Below are 16,564 nucleotides of genomic sequence, written 5' to 3'. Positions count from 1 at the left end.
CCCTCACTCCCAGGCTCATGCTTTTTCCACTCTCCCACACTGCTTCTCCAAGATTATTTGGAAGAATGTTCTCTACTTCTGCCATTGCATTATCTTAAAATTATTGAAAAAAAATGCTACGGTTGAGTGTAATACCATGAATTTGTATAAAGCTTTTATTTTTCAAAAACAATCTCACTTAAATGATCTTATTTTATTCTCACAGCCCTCTTGTGTGTTAGGGAGAAGCAAGTTTTGGTATGCCCATTTTGCAAATGAGAAAACTAGAACCCACAGAAATTAGATGATTAGCCCCAAATCATAAAACAGGTGGGGAGAGAGCTGGGCAAGAATCTAGATCTTCTGAATCTACCTCCATGCTCTTCCTTCTAGACCACATTGTCTCAAACAGGTAAAAGTCTCTGCATTCAATCCTAGATTATGCTGATTATGATGAAGATGTAGTAGTAGTTTTTTGCCAGGCACAGAACACAGCCTAAATTTCATTATTTCCTTCACTCTGCCACAGTACTCCTGGAGAAAAGTCCCTTTCAGATTTGAAGGGGCAGAAGAAGTTGAGCAAGGGAGGGTCACATGGTTTAAATTGAATCAGCAAAGTATCCTAACTCATTGTGCCTCGATCTCACCTATCTCATCACCGACCCCTAGCTCACCTCCTACATCCTGCCTGAAATGCCTTCCCTTCTCAAATCTGAGAGAAAATTACTCTTTCTGCCTTCAAAGCCTTATTGAAGGCACATCTTCTCCAAGAGGCCTTCCCCGACTAAGCCCTCCTTTCCTCTTCTCCACTTCCTTCTGCATTTCCCTGACTTGCTCCCTTTCTTCTTCCCCCTACCAGCCCGTCAGCACTTATGTACATGCCTATAATTTATTTATATTACTGTCTATCTCCCCCCAAACTCCATACTGTAAGCCTGGCTGTTTCTTGTTGAGTTGTACTCTCCCAAGTACTTAGTACAGTGCTCTGCACACAGTAAGAGCTCAATAAGTATGATTGAATGCATGAATCATGTCTGCCAAGCAAGCTGGGCAAATTCCCATGACTCTAGATAACTATGAAGAACTTCCAGGAATATATAAAAGGGTTACAGGGATTCATGGGAAAGTTCATAGCCGGCATGGTTTTCATAGGAAAAAGAAAGATAACATAGCATCAGTCAATCAATTAATTGTCAGTCAATGGTATTTACTATGGGCCGAGCACTGTACTAAACACTTGGGAGAGCATAATATAACAGACACATTCCCATCCCTCAATGACCTTACAGTATACAGAGGGAGACAGACATTAATATAAATAAATAAAATTACAGATATGTACATAACTGCTGTGGGGCTGCAACAGGGGATGAATATAGGGAACAAGTCAAGGTGATACCAAAGGGAGTGGGAGAAGAGGAAAGAAGATAGTCTTGGAAAAATACAATATAACAGAATTTGTAGTCATGTTCTCTGCCCAAGACTGTTTGAGCTTCTAATAATAATAAAAATAATAATAATGGTGGTATTTTTTAAGGGTTTACTGTGTGTCAGGCATTATACTAAGTGCTGGGGAGGAGATAAACAAATCTGGTTGGACACAGTCCCTATCCCACGTGGGGCTCACAATTTCAATCCCCATTTTACAGATGAGGTAAAAGAAGTGAAATGACTTGTCCAAGGTCACACAGCATACAAGTGTCAGAGCCAGAATTAGAACCCATGACCTACTGACTCCCAGGCCCATGCTCTATCTACTATGCTCCTTTCCCTATCCACCTGGCAAAATGCAGTAGTCCATGGACCACTGGGTAGATGTCTGAATGTCCTTTGTAGGTGGTAGATTGTAAGCTCCTTGAGGAAAAGTTAATGCCTAACAACTCTATTATATTGTTCTCCCTCATGCGCTTACTACAGCACCCCTTCTCACTGATTTATCACTTGATATCTGTGAATTTGTCCTGTGGGAGGACAAAGGGGTAAAAGGACCCGACTGAATGTAAACTGTTCAGCAGTAATGAAGTTAGAATTCCCAATGTAAATATTTTTTCATTTCTATCCATGGTTTAACCACCTTAGCTACTGCCAGCTCCATCTGTTCAGCTTTGGGCCATTCAGCTTTGATATAGCATTATCATATAAAGGTTTAAAGAGAGAAAGAGAGAGAGTATGGCCTCAGGCTGAGGTTTAAGGCAACAGACAAGGTGACAGGAGCCCATAATTCTACTCTCGATGCTCCTTCTATGTTGTATCAAGACTTTGAGTAAGTCACAAAATGACTCTGCTCATCAATCTTGTCACCTGTATAACACATATGATAATAATAATGCAGTAATTACTACTTATGTGACAGGAATGTCATGCAGGTTAATATCTGGAGTGCCTTTTGAGTGCTTTGACTGAGTAAGGTCACTAATAACCAAATAGCAGATGCTTTAATGAATTTATACAAAGAACTATTCTGCTCAGAGCCCAGAACTTTCAGTTGAATAACAAATGAGTTAGCAGTCTGCCTTTACATACCAAGGGACACCACGATTGCTAATTTTGGAAATAGTTCCGATGCATTCATGGTTCTGTTTGAACTTTGGAAATGTCTTTGCTTTAGATCATATCAGGAAAAAGATGAATTCTTATATGTTCTTGACCTCAGCATGAATTATACTGCTCCTGATGACTAATAAATCATGCTAATCACAGTTCTCCCCTTTTATTTCTGTCTGATAGTCTTCAATTGTTTATAATAACAATTACATTAATTCTTGTTTGAAGGGATGGGCATGAAAATGAGAAAGTGTACTGTATTGAGTAATATCTCTGTGTTTATTACTAAATATGGAATGTCATAAAGTGTGATCCGAAAAGGAGCTTTCTAAAGATCTTTTTGACATTCCTTAGAAATTACACATTTGCATAGTTCTGTCACATAGAATCATGTTTTCATTTTGCTATGGTTTCTATGCACTTCTAAAAAAATCATTAGAAGGAAACCTACAGGAATTTACAAAAGCAGGTCAGTATTTTATGAATTTCACATTCATTCTTTCCCCCTTCTGACCATTTTACTGAATTCATAGATATATCATTTGGCAATAAGACTCTATATTTCCCCTGGTCCAGTTGGAATTGTTCTTCGGAGATTTGAGAAAGGCTAAGATATCCCATTACCACTTGTTTCATTTCTTCCTGTCCACAAGGCAAAATCTGTACAGAGAAATCAATGGAGGCTGCATGTCAAAGATTATTTGTAGAACATAGAGACTGCAAGGGAAGAACACCAACTTCTTTCCATTTACATTGTGGACAAGTGATAAATGATGCAGTCAAAGAAGCCTGTTTCTTGAGGAAAGGTCAGCATATCACATGCAGCCTGCATAAGGAAATCATGCTGAAGAAAAGATTTACTTGAGACTTTGTTAAATTCAGGCTGCTAAAGAAACCACCTGCCCCAAAAGTAGAGACACCAGGTCTGCTAAATTTGGGAAATTCCCAAGCTTTGGCGCTGCTGAAACAGATCTCCATCTACCCAGAACCTGCTATGAGCTAAGTCCTGAATTTGGTGCTGTGGGCATTACAGTTCCTCTTCTCAATCTATCAGTCAATCAACCAATCAGTGGTATTTATGGAGCACTCACTATGTACAGAGCACTGTACTAAGCACTAAGAACTAAATATAGTGCTTAGAACAATATAATTCAATGCTAAAAAATTTTGACAATTCCTCCAGGGAGTGATGACTTGACTATTTTACTTTAGAAGAAAGTTATCTATCTTATTGTGGGATCAATCAATCAATCACTGGTATTACTGTGTGCAGACTACTGTACTGAAATCTTGGGAGAGGGCAATACAACAGAGTTGGTAGACACACTGCTGATCTATAAGGAGCTTACAGTCTAATAAAATAGTAAAACATTTGGCATTAATTACAGTTGGGAATGACATAACTATTTGTTAAGTGCTTACTATGTGCCATGCACTGTATTAAGCACTGGGGACTGTACAAGATAATCATATTGATCTACTTGACACTCACAGTCTTAGTCCCATTATACAGATGAGGTAACTAAAATTAAGCAACTTGCTCAAGATAGCACAACAGACAAATAGAAAAACTGAGATTAAAACCCAGGTGCTCTGATTCCTATGATATTTCCACTTGGGGTGACACAGCTCTTCTACTTCAGAATAAAAGGTTGCCTGAATTACTGTGAAACCCATCAAATGACCATTTCATATTGCCAGATAATGCTGGATGATACTAAGTCTTCTCAGTTTTGGGGGATGGGAATCTTCAAGAAGCTTTCTGATGTTTTTCCAGCCTTTATCTTTGCATACTGCCCCAGAGGATAGGTTTCCCATTAAAATTGCCAACTCCTTGAGGAGTATCTTGACCTTAGAGTACAGTGCTCTTCTCAGAGTAAGCAATAACTACTCTTGGTTATTTGATCGGGCTTTCATATTCCTGGTGATTTGAATATTGGCAGTATTTTTGCAGAAGAGCATTGAGGTTACCAGGTGAACCTTCTCCTTCACTTAGGAAAATTAGTGAATTTTAATAAATTAAATGCCCAACTATCCTGGGTATAAGCTCATCCCTTTTACAATCCCTTTCACAATCAGAAACTGCAGTTAGACCCCTGCATTTGATTGTCAGAGCCTCACTCCCACCGTATCAATGAGTTTGAAAATTTTAATTCTGTGTGTAGGGTCAAGTACTTTTCCAAAATTTCCAGAAAAGTGTTCATAAAAGCTGCATGTTCAATTTCTCTTATGCAAGGAAGGAATCACTTGAGGAAGATAGACAAATCCCCCAAAATACCTTTAAAAACTTGACTTAGGAGTTAAATATTACCTGATTTTCCTAATTAATTTCATAGTGTGCATAATAATATCCCAAATCGTGGTTTGTACTAGTTTTAGGAATGAAAATACCCTGCTGCATGCTCCCTGTTTTAACAATGTCTTCCTTCCTTCTCCAGTTTCTCCTCGACATTGCCCCTATCACACAAAAGTGGCACAAAACCAATTTCACTGTTGTCATTGGTATGAACATGAAGGCAGATCCTGGCCTTTAGGGTGAGTCTAACTTTCTAACTGACTATCTGGTGGCACAATCAGTGCAGCTGTTTGAAAATAATACCCACATTTAGGAAATTATGTCTTTTCCTTCATTTCTGCTCATCGTTTTTATTCCAATTTGATTTTGCATTCAAAGTATAATTGCAATATAAAATTGAAAATGTTGTTCGAAATGTAATTCAAAAAATAGTTTATCCTTTCACATAATTGAAATGGAAACAGCTCACCGCACTTTATAATGCATAGTAAGCTAACTAGAAGTGGATTTAGCAGGAACTTAGGAAATGCAATATCCTATTTACAATCTAAGAGTTTTAAAAGCTTATTCATTTAGCATTCCATAATTGGATACATTGGTCATTTTGTTTTATCCATTCAGGTTTAGATAATTACCAGGATCGTGCTTGTGGTTTTGTAACTGACTTCAACAGTGCTTTGCACACAGCAAGTGCTCAATAAATACAATTGAATGATTGAATACAGCTGTTTTCTAACTGCAGATAATTTATCTTTGACTAAATAATGGGTATTGTGAACATATTACTTATGTTCATTGTTGGGCTCTAGTCCTAAACAGCTGTGTTTGAATATGCAGGGACTCAGCTTCCTAGATAGAGTGTAGTGTAGTGTGGATTCACTGAGAGCTTTTAGAACACCAGGGGGATTTGAAGGCAGGCTGTGGAGCAGGATAAAACTCATTAGAACAATGTCCTCTTGCTGCTGAGGGGAACACAGATACAAATCTACAAATGTGAAAATGACACCGAGAACCACTTGCACACAAAAATACAGTAGTGCGTCTTTCTTGGTCTTTTGCCCTTTGAGGTGACCTCAAGAGCCACTGCAACACCTCTCCCCACCCCCAGTCTTCTTCATCAAGTCTACTCTCCCATATTTCCAACTTAATGATCCATTGCCTGCTTACCCCCTCAACCTTCTCTCCCCTGGCTATCTAGACACATGGACTATAGCACTAATTTTAGTGTGCACACATAAAAGGCTGATCTAGATACATGGACTATAGCACTAATTTTCCTTAACTCAGGATTTATCAGGGATGTAATAACCTGTGTAATAGAAAAACTGAGTGATTTGGCTTTCTTTCTCCTCAGGGATCATTGCAAAACAAAAGGAGGGAGGCAGTAGTGTGTATCTCTACAAGTCAGCAAATAACACAGAATATAGATCAGTGAACAGCCAAATCAGAAAGCAGTTATGGCAGTCTTTTCCCTATCTTCAGAAATGTCTGTTGGATTCAGTAAATGAAAATGAAAATACCCTGCTGCATGCTCCCTATTGTAACAACGGCTTCCTTCCTTCTCCAGTTTCTCTTCGACATTGCCCCATCACACAAAAGTAGCACAAAACCAATTTCATTGTTGTCATTGGTATGAACATGAAGGCAGATCCTGGCCTTCAGGGTGAGTCTAACTTTCTAACTGACTATCTGGTGGCACAATCACACAGCGTCTAGAAAAAAGCCAAGTTTTTCATACATTTTCCAACTTTTCAAAAACCTCCAGTGTATGTCCACTCCTCTCCACATCAAGAAGAAACTCCTCAGCATTGGCTTTGGGCACTCAGTCAGCTCTCTCACTAGTATTTATCATTTATTCTCTCCCTTTACCATCCATCTCCCATTCTTTGCTCCTCTCACACCAACCTACCCCTTGTTTCATTCTTGTCTCTTGCAGCATGGATCTCTAGCAGCGTGGCTCAGTGGAAAGAGCACGGGCTTTGGAGTCAGAGGTCATGGGTTCGAATACCGGCTTGGCCACTTGTCAGCTGTGTGACTTTGGGCAAGTCACTTAACTTCTCGGTGCCTCAGTTACCTCATCTGTAAAATGGGGATTAAGACTGTGAGCCCCACGTGGGACAACCTGATTACCCTGTGTCTACCCCAGCGCTTAGAACAGTGCTCGGCACCTAGTAAGCGCTTAACAAATACCAACATTATTATTATCTTCTAAGTGGGACTCTCTCCCCCTTCACATCTGGCAGTCCTTGGCTCTTTCCATCTTCCAGGCCCTTCTGAAATCATAATTCCTAAATAAGAACTCCCCTAATTAATCTCATCTCTTGGACTTATTCCACGCCATTCTCCTCATCATTTCAGGACTTTCAACTTATCTAATCACTTAGTCAATCACATCTCAATCCCGCTTTGAGGTCCATTGCTTCCTCTATATGCAATTTATTTAGTGTCTATCACTCTTGCTAGATTGTGAACTACTTGAATGCAGAGATTATTTCTACTAATGATATTGTATTCTTCCAAGCATTTAGTTCAGTGCTCTGCATAGAGTAAGCACTCATTTTATATTATTGATGGATTGATGATGCTAACCAGATGCACTGTGGCCAGTTTCCTCACCTTGATAACAGCTCTCACAACTTTTAATATGTGAGCACTCTGTTGGACAGAGACTGCATCTGAAACAGCGTGGCTCAGTGGAAAGAGCACGAGCTTGGGAGCCAGAGGTCATGGGTCAAATTCCTTCTTAGCCGCTTGTCAGCTGTGTGACTTTGGACAAGTCATTTAACTTCTCTGTGCCTCAGTTACCTCATCTGTAAAATGTAGATTAAGACTGTGAGCCCAAGTGGGGCAACCTGATCACCTTGTATCCTCTCCAGCACTTAGAACAGTGCTTTGCACATAGTAAGCACTTAACAAATGCCATCATTATTATTATTATTATTATTATCTATTCCAGTCCTTGGGTTACATTTAATGTTATATTAAATTGTAGTTCAATAAGTACTACAATAACTCTTATTAATAGCATTAATAAATGAGAAGATAAAATAAATCATGTAAAAGTCAGCAAAACTTTCTTGTGAAATTCACCTCCAGCCTGGGTACCTGAATATCTGAAGATCGAGTAGCCAAATCCTGTGAATATCTGTATTTTCCTGATTTTACCAGGGTACTTCAATAATCTGAAATTTCCCAAAATTTCATAAGGGTTGAATTATTTTATCAATTTCATTTGTTAATCGTATGAATCTGGATTTACAGAGCACCCTGTGCCAGGGATTTTCATGCACATGGCAACTCCTGTACTTGGAAAACAAGTAAATTGTGCATTTTATCCACTTACAGAGAATGTACTGACACAGTTCATGAAACTCCTTTTTTATACCCCTTATTGTCAGCAGAAACTAATCATTATTCACAAATGATACCCACTTCCAGAAGGAGGGTGGAGACTGGTAATAAAACGCCTGCACAGCACTAATGGATGCAATCCATGTTTAACCTCCCCCCTTCATTAATTTTCAAATCCCGGAGTTACAGTAATTTATTGTTATTACTCTACAATTTAACTCTGCTTCTCATACTCTTAGCATAGTATTCATCCTATTCTAGGGGTCAGCCCAAGACAAAGACTGGGAATCTTCAGGTAGGTCATGTTGGGTTGCCAATGAAAGTGGCTTTGATTGATTTTAGACAAAAAGTGGCTGTCTACAAAAGGTTTCCCCCAGAGAAATGAAGCAGTATGGCTTAGTGGGAAGAGCTTGGGCCTGGGAGTAAGAGGACCTTAATTCTAATCCCGGCTCCATCACTTGTCTTCTATGTGTCTTTGGGCAAGTCACTTAACTTTCTCTATACCTCAGTCACCTGATCTATAAATGGAGATTAAAGCTGTGAGTCCCAAATAGGATAGGGACTGTATCGAACTTGATTGTCTTGTATCTACCACAGTGCTTAGTACAGTGCCTGGGAAACCATTGGTATGGATTGTTTCTATTTGTTGCCGAGTTGTACTTTCCAAGTGCTTTGTTCAGTGCTCTGCACACAGTAAGCACTCAATAAATATGATTGAATGAATGAATGAATGAATGAATAGTCAGCTTAACAAATACCACAAAAAATTGTGCATGCCTGATGTAATATGTGTACATTACAGGTTTCTTGTACAGTATCAGCTACAACCATTATTGGCCAGCCTAAGGCCTGATAGTACTAGCAGGAGTCACACTATACTTTCACCTCTACTAGCAAAATCTATTGTTCATTATAGCTGTTGTTAAATGCTTACTATGTGTCAAGCAGTGTCCTAGGTCAGACACAAATTAATCAGGACAAAATTACTGTCTCTGTCCAGCCTAAGTAGAATGGAGAACAGTTGAGGCAACTGAGACACGGAAGTTGTGACTTGCCCAACTGTCAGAGCCGGGATTAAAATACAGGCTCTCTGATTCATGAGCCATGTTCTTTCCACAAGGCCAAATTGTTTCCCAAATAACTATAATTGTTGTATTTGTTAAGCATTTACTATGTGCCAAGCATTGTATTAGGCACTGAGGTTGATACTAGGGAATCAGGTCAGACACAATCTCTGTCTCTCATGGGTAGCCCTCATGAGAAAAAGCATAGCTTAGTGGAAAAGCACACATCCGGAGTTAGAAGACTTGGGTTCTAATATCGTTCTGCAGTTTGGCTGCTGTGCAAGTAACTTAACTTCTCTTTGCCTCAATTTACTCATTTTTAAAATGGGGGCTCAAAACCTATCCTCCCTTTTAGACTGTGAGCCCTATGAGGGACAGGGACTGTGAAGATCTATTATCTTTTATCTATCCTAATACTTAGTACAGTGTGTGGCATGAACTAAGCACTTGACAAATGCCTTTTATTATTATTAGAGTTATTATCATTATTAAAGCAACAATTGCAGGGAGGTGAAGAGATAAGGAGCAATTTCCTTCTGTCATGAAAATTTCTGTTTTAGTGTGTTGGAGGGAATGTACACTCCACATTGTAAGCACTCAACAAATACCATTGATTGATTAGCATGCATGTTGTGTGTGAGCATCTGGTGTAAGGGTTTTCTGTGTGGATATGACCTTGAGAAGTGTATGTTTGCATTTGGCTGAGAGAATATATCTACCACCCCAACAGTATTTCTGCCTTGTTTGTTCTTTCTGCCTCTCTGTCTCTAGTTATTTATCTCTCTGTCTCTTTTTCTCTAATGTACTGTCTCCCTATCTATCTTTGTCTTGAACTGTTTTTTATCTTTCAGTCCTCATATTTTCTAATTATCCCTCTCATAATAACTCTGATTTTTTTTCTCTCTATCTTTCTGCCTCTTTCCTCTTTTCCCACAACCCACTCTCTTTACAATAAGGCAGCTTTTTCCACCTTAATGTTTTCTACTGATTACCCAAAATGTTGTGCACCTGCAATTATAGCCCTCTGCTGTCATTGTATCATAAAATGCCCTCATCTGGCCACAGATTGGCCCAATCTGGGCAAGTGTCCCAGCCATGATCACTATTGTTTCAAGAGAGTTTTCATGCTCTCCTGCATTTGTTACCTAACCCTCACTTGTGTTTGCAAAATCTTCTACATACCTCTTCGTTTTTCTCTGACAGATTCCAAGATAAGCATTTTGAAATGGCATCAGTATCATTATCTTTGATTAGAAACTGAACTCACTTTAAAAAGAAATAAAGTAGATGCTGATTACCAAACACTAATGTAGTGCTTTCACCCATAGCTATAATTCTCTTCATGAATATACATTAATCTTATGCATCAGTTGTTCTCTTAAATTGTGATTAAAACACCCCAACCAATGCCACTCTAATTTTGGATTAAGAAACCTAAGGGAGCATTGGAAGGCCAAACTGCCAGTTCTTTTGGGTGGAAGCCAAATGTTCTATAATCTGTAGCACACACAGAAGGGGTCCCTGGGCTTTAGCCAGATAGACCGTAGCTGCTGAATGGTGACACAGGAAGTGGTGTTCTAGCAGAACCCCAAAATAGCATGGTGAGTCACTCCACAGATCAGTGGAGGGTCGTCATCATCTCAAAATCCTCAACCAACCATGCTAGAGTCTCAGGGAGAATTTGAATTCAGCCTGCAAAATGGTTTTCCAAAATATGTAAGTTACAAAAATCAATATCCCACAAAACCTACATTTATCCTACTTCAATTTAGTTCTATCCCCTTGATTCCCTCCCATTTAGTCTAAATTATTTCTTCTGTACCTCATTCCACAGGCTCAGAGGACCCAGCATCAATCTGTACCAACCAGATTCACTTAGAATTCCCCCTACAAACACAGAATCCCAAGAAGTCCAAGCATAAAGGAAATGAAAGGAGAAGGAGAGAGCCCTGAATGTTACAATAGGCCTGTTGCCTGACATTTATTAGGCCCACAGCCTGACTTTCATTAGGCCCACTGCCTGCTTTTCATTAGGTTCCCCATCTGAACATTGGTAGGCCATTTCTGATTTTTTTTGGGGGGCTGAAGCCTATTCCATAAATTGAATTCATTTAAGAAAACTTGAAAGAGGGTGAAAAATAAATATAGGTTTTTTTGGTTCGTTTTTCCAGTTTCTCTTATCCAGGTCAGAGAATAGAAAAGTTGAGTGAGTGAAAGAGGAGCCTAATACAGATTGAACTTATAAAGTTCACATTGTTTTCTGTCAGTTGGCACTTTATTGAATTCATAATTCCCTTAGTAATATTCCAGAGCACAGTGAATATACAAAAGGATAAATTAAATAGTATCTGAAGATTCACTCCTGGCATACTGAGGCGAATCCTGACAGAGGAGGAAAAAAACTGAAAAGATACTCATCTAATGCCAAGTACTATCAAACTTTGTTCTAGAATATGAAATATTAAAGAGTACAATGAGGATGAAGATTGAAATGGGTAGCTATTTTACGTGTCTATCCTCAGTTCTTGATGATGTTCTTTGTTGCCTTAAGGATTGCTTTTAATGGTCAAATTCATCATAAGCCTTGCAAGCCTTTCAAAATACTTGTAGTGTGCTATATCCTTGGGAAGTATTCACATTATAGTGGAAAAGCAGAGGCAAAATGATAGAGAAAAAATAAAAGTTGAAGAAAAGTATTCCAGTTTCCTGCAAGTTTAGAGATACCCTTAAAGGGAATTCTGTTTCTTAATATTCTGAAATATAGGTTTAAGGAGAGGGGAACACTTCTCTCACAATCTGAATTGCTGAAATATGACCAGGCTTCTTTCATCAAAGTTAAGTAGATAGTTGTACCACTAATCAGTTTGTTCAAGACCAACAGGCAATCTGGATAATTGGTTGGAGGGAATCTTCTTTGGCAATAAGTCATTACATCCACTAAAAGTGCCATGGGCCCAGTGGATCATGGGTGTGTATTGAGAGAATCTTAGTGCTTTATGGAAAAGCAGTTTACTGTATTCAGAAAGGGTGGTGGTTTGATCTTGAGAAGCAGCATGGCCTAGTGGCAAGAGCACAGGTTTGGGAGTCAGAGGTCGTGGGTTCTAATCATGACTCATCCACTTGTCTGCTGTGTGACCTTGGGCAAGTCACTTAACTTCTCTGTGCCTCAGTTACCTCATCTGTAAAATGGGGATTGAGACTGTGAGCCCCACATGGGACAACCTGATTACCTAGTACATACCCCAGTGCTTAGAACAGTGCTTGGCACATATAAACACTTAACAAATGCCTTAATTATTATTATTATTATCATCTTCTTTCTGAGTGCAGAAGATGGAGAAAATATCGAGAAGGAGTTTGCCTAGTGATGTGGAAAAACATGTTCATACTCAGCTAAATCACCTCTGCTATCAGGAGAGACTTGGTAAAACCTTAAATTGTTCATTGTCTTTAGTGAGTACAGCTCCATCAAGCCAGAAGAGCTTAAGCTATCATGCCAAGCTTTTGTTTCAGGTATTTTTTGAGAGTATGTGCAAATTGTCTGTTCTGAAACTCAAATATCAATTTCTGTTTATTCCTGCCTCTTCTCTTCTTGACTCTCTGAATCTCTCAGACTTCAAAGGCAACCAAGGATTTCGGGCAGCACAAAGCCAACTTTATAGAATTACACAGGAGAGCTGAATGCAGTTTTCCATTTAAATTATCCCCAGAATTGGATTTGCAGGAAGCATAAGCTGGGACTGAATGGAGTCACTGATCTTTGAGTCATCTTCTCATTCTAGGTCTCATTTGTAGTACAGTATGTTGCACTTCATGAGTTCTAAATAAACTTGTTGGGCATTTTTTTGGACAAAATTAGTCAAGTACTATCCACTTCCGGTTTTGATCTGACTGTGAGGAAAAAACAGTGAGGTTTCTCAATGGAGCCAAGAACTGAACAGCACTGAGCAATTGATTGGGGTTTAAGGAGTATGATTTTCAGTCACTGTTCCACTGTGGCTCTGGGCCTTGGTTTTGCAATGGTCCTGTCTCACCTTAGAGCTAGAGCTAGAGCTCGGAGAAGCAGCGTGGCGCAGTGGAAAGAGCACGGGCTTTGGAGTCAGGGCTCATGAGTTCGAATCCCAGCTCGGCCACTTGTCAGCTGTGTGACTGTGGGCAAGTCACTTAACTTCTCTGTGCCTCAGTTCCCTCATCTGTAAAATGGGGATTAAGACTGTGAGCCCCACGTGGGACAACCTGATTCCCCTGTGTTTACCCCAGCGCTTAGAACAGTGCTCTGCACATAGTAAGCGCTTAACAAATACCAACATTATTATTATTATTATAGCTAATGGACACCATTCCTCCCAGTGCTAGGGCTCTCCACAAATGTTTCAGGGCTCCGTAAAGGGTACTGAAGCTTCATCCACAAGTCCCAAGACTCAATCCAAACAAACTCAGCCGAATTTAAGGACTAGTGGTTTTCTTGTTTTGTTTTCTGTTCTCCTCAGTTTGTTGGTAAGGGAAGACAAACACTCTTCATTCCTGACCATAATGCTCTACCATTTCAATTTAATTCACCATTTTTCAGAAGACCCACCCACAGAGAAACAGGGCTGGAAATATTCCTAAATTTTCAACTAAATCACCGTGTACATTCAGGTGAAGTCACACACCTAAGCCAATCCAGAGTAGTTTTAAGGTCTTCCAAGGAGGCGAATCAAAAGCCTCCTCAGCATCCTGTTGCAAAGTTAGTAATAATAATGGTAGTATTTGTTAAGCACTTACTATGTGCCAAACACAGTACTAAGTGCTGGGGAAAATACAAGATAATGAAATTGGACAGTCTCTGTCCCAAATGGGCCTTAACATGTAAGGATTAACAATTGTCACTATTATTTAGAATCAACGGTTTATTTTCTCAGTAAAGATGGAAGACCACTTACATTTATCCTTCTAAGAAGAAGCACTCCATTCCCCAGAACTATTTTAAATTTACCCTCAGTCCTGTCTATTTAAGGCAGGATCAACTCAACCCCTTATGTAATAATAATAATTATAATGGTTATAATAACTATAATGGTATTTGTTAAGCATTTACTATGTGCCAGGCATTGCATTAATCGCTGGTGTGGTTACAAGCAAATCTTTATATGTTTCTTACCTATGGCATTTTGCAAAAACATTAAATCTGCAGGTAGTTAATTAGGTAAAAATGGCTACTTTACCCCTTCATTTTAGAAACGGTATTCAATATTTAATGCTACTAATGTATTATTGATTGTAACATATTACACCTTATGAAATGATGACACCAGTTCCAATTGATTTATGATTCTCTTGTATTTAGGGACTCAGAAAGCACAAATATTAACCTAGACCCTCAGCTTACAAATACCTAATGGGAGGCAATGAAAAATTAGGTAACTTTCAGCTACTTGCTTTCTTCCTAGTAGTGTGACAAAGCTTTCCTACAGGTTTGCAGAGAATGACAATGTATATGTTGAGTGGCTAAGTGAACCTAGCAAAGTTGCCACCAATTGTCAAGGCTCAGTGTTCTCTGTTTCTATATGAAAGAGTCCAGTGTTGTGGCATTAGCAAGTGGTAGCTCTCCTCTCTACATTTCCAATATGTATTTATCTTTTAGCCACATTTTTATGCCAGAAAAGTCTTATGCCTGGGGCCAATTTAACACTGACAGTTTAGGGGCTTGGTAGATGCAGCTCTCTATAGAGATTGATGTGATTACTGACCTATTTATTCTCTTCTCAAAGCTTCTCAAATAAATTGGCTTTTTCTTAGACTGTGTATAATATCCAGTACTGTCCACTTCTGGTTCAGATCTGACTGTGCGGAAAAAGCAGTGAGATTTCTCAACAGAGACAAGAACTGAACAGCACTGAGAAGTTGATTGGGGCTTAAGGAGTATGTTTGTCAGTTGCTGCTTCCTCTGTGGCTCTGGAACTCTGGGTTCACAGTGGTCCCAACTCACAATAGAGCTAGTGGTCACCATTCTGCCCAGTGCTAGGGCTCTCTACCAATGTTTCAGGGCTCTGGAAAGAGCACTGGCCTGGGAGTGAGAAGGACCTGGTTTCTAATCCTAGCTCTGCTACTTACCTGCTGTGTGATCTTGAGCATGTCACTTAACTTTTCTGTGCCTCAGTAACCGCATCTATAATTTGGGCATTAAGACTGTGAGCCCCATTGGGACGTGGACTGTGTCCAACCTGATTAGCGTTTATATACCCCAGCACTTAGAACAGTGCCTGGCATACATTAAGCACTTAACAAATACCACAAAATAATGTGGATATATGTATGTTTGTATAGAATCTTTTCGTTACTGTAATGTAAAATTTAGGAATATTATCTTGGGAACAGATTTGACTGGGATTGTAGCCTATTCTAAATTAAAGCCATGTTAGTAAACAGATTTTACCAACGATGTTAATTTGCAGTTTCACATGCCAAAATCACTACCAGCTTCCAAAGTGATAGGAAGGAAGATGGACACACAGGGCATTTCTTTTTCTACCTGGACATTTATAGTGAATAAATGGACCAATGCTGGATCAGGATCTGAGTCCAGGACTAAGGATAGAAAGAGGATCCAGGGAAAGACAGGTCACAAATATAGGATTTGAAGGGAGAGAAGCTGTTAGAAAAGAGCAGAGACTTTAGCAAAATAAATTAAAAAAATAGCGTGCTGGAGATAGAGAACCAACTGAGGAAATGCAAAGACCAAGAATTCTAAGACTAGAATTAACTCTTGGGACATGAAAGATTGTGTAAATAGTTAAATGGTATTTAAAGCTTTGTGAGCCTTCGTGTTAGTGTTTATTGAATTGCTTTAATGGTTATTAAATGTTACGTTCTTCCAATTTTGCTTTACTAATGTTCTAATTTACCTTTAGTAAAACTCTATTTGTTGCCAAATTGTACTTTCCAAGCACTTAGTATAGTGCTCTGCACACAATAATCTCTCAATAAATACAACTGAATGAATGAATGAATGAATGTTCTGAGCTTTGGGAACTCATGAAAGTGGACAAGTGTTTTGAATTTCAAAATTCTTTCGAGCTACTAGGCAGTAACACCATTTTAGCTGTTAAAGGTTTCCTATGTGACAAGCATTCTGCTGAGCTCTGAGGACAATAACCTCCTGAAGGTCCCTAAAGTCCAGCCATGTAGACAACCGTCTATAGTAGAGAAGACAGGTTTACCCCCTGTCATTCACAGCTATTAATGCAGCCTTTGGGTCGAAGGGGATGTGTGCAATAAAGTATATGCCACAGATTAATTACTTCATACCTGGTTATTATTATTACTGTTATTACAAATTTTTAAAATG

This window comes from Ornithorhynchus anatinus, chromosome 3, assembly GCF_004115215.2.
Source record: "Ornithorhynchus anatinus isolate Pmale09 chromosome 3, mOrnAna1.pri.v4, whole genome shotgun sequence".
Classification (NCBI taxonomy): domain Eukaryota; kingdom Metazoa; phylum Chordata; class Mammalia; order Monotremata; family Ornithorhynchidae; genus Ornithorhynchus; species Ornithorhynchus anatinus.
Note: the sequence above shows the minus strand (reverse complement) of the source record.